This window comes from Lolium perenne, chromosome 3 (genome assembly GCF_019359855.2).
Source record: "Lolium perenne isolate Kyuss_39 chromosome 3, Kyuss_2.0, whole genome shotgun sequence".
Lineage (NCBI taxonomy): Eukaryota > Viridiplantae > Streptophyta > Magnoliopsida > Poales > Poaceae > Lolium > Lolium perenne.
In genome coordinates, this window is record NC_067246.2 from 153,890,147 (window position 1) to 153,891,807 (window position 1,661).

Below are 1,661 nucleotides of genomic sequence, written 5' to 3' on the forward strand. Positions count from 1 at the left end.
TGCCTGGGTTGGTACACGGGTAACGATAAACAAAGTTGCAACTGGAAATGCAGTGATGACAACAAATTGGCCAGATGTAGTCATGGGTGCATAAATAAAAGATGGAGATATCTGCATGTTCTGCTTCTACGACGGAACAAGAGAACTCGGCTGCTTCGTGACACGTCTTAGCAACTGAGTCTGAAAAACTTACTATGAAAATAAAATTATGTACCAGTTTACTTTATTGAACCTTATGTTTTGTATCAGCACCCCGAGAACAATTATGGTTGTGTTTCAGTATTGTTGATGTAATAAGAATGCTTATGAAGAAGTTCACATAGAGTGAGTACGAAGTTCGCTTATAAATGAAAAAAGATTAGCAAGTTTATGTTCACAGAAGTTCCTACATGAAAAATCATTTCTGAATATACAGGAATAAAAATAGTACAGTTTGCATTGAGAAAAACGAATGGATATGGGAATACTTTTACACACATACCTGGCAAAAAAAAAAGAAGTTCACACTGTGATGACAGAGAAGTTCACTAATAACAAAAAATACAGCACAGATTTTGTACAGCTTGCTGTTTTGAAAAAAGAAAGAACATATCCTCACTAATTACATCTGTATCCTGAATTCAATCACATAATGAGAAGTTCAGTTCAAATAAAACAACAAAAATAAAAATGTTGAATATCCTATCAACTACTAATTGCGAAAAAATTGAATCAGGTCATCATCATGCAGATCCCAATGATTGCTGGGTTGTCTGCGAACCTAGACCAATAAGCAGCATGAGATCTTTCAACATACTAGGCCACTGCTCCGCCAGAATTTCATTCTTGGGATGAAATAGGAGCTGATACATGTACTCAGCTTTCCAATCCTCAACACGCCGCTGGTAGACAATCAGGAATGCAAAAAAAAAACATATGAAAAACAGTAAAAAATAAGACAAAAGAGCTATACAGCGAAAAAAACACAGCACTACACTTACATCCTGGTTTTTTATATTATCAGCAATCTTATCACCACCGTATGTAGCACAAATTCTTAGAGCATAGAAGCCACACTCATTAGCCCCTTGTGCCGGAGTCTTTGGATATGAACACCTGTCAGCAACAACATCCCACTGTATATTACCATTATATTTGTTAAATTCTGCAACACCATACACCTGTTTTAACAAGGCCACCATCCTATTAATCTGCAAAAACAAAAAAAAAAACAAAAAGTGAATGGTTTCAGCAGTTTAAAAACAAAAAAGGAAGAAAAAGCTGGGGAGTTCACATAGTACTGATATATCAGTTCACACACACTACAGATAGTTTCAGCAGTTTAAAAAACATATAAAAAGCTGGGAAGTTCACAGTGTACTAACATATCAAATTAACACACCCAGTCAGATGGTTTCAGCAGTTTAAATAAATATAAAAAATAGCTAGGAAGTTCATATTGTAAAAACATATCAGTACAGACAAAAAAGTTTGAATGGTTGCAGTAGTACACATAAAAAGAAAAAAGCTGGGAAGTTCACATTATATTAACAAATGAGTTCACATAAAAAAAGTAAAAATGATAGCAGTGAAAAAGTAAATAAATAAATGATGAAAAGAAAATCACGTACAATCTCAACACGATCCTCATGGTGCCGACTCCTTGAAGTATGTGCCAGACC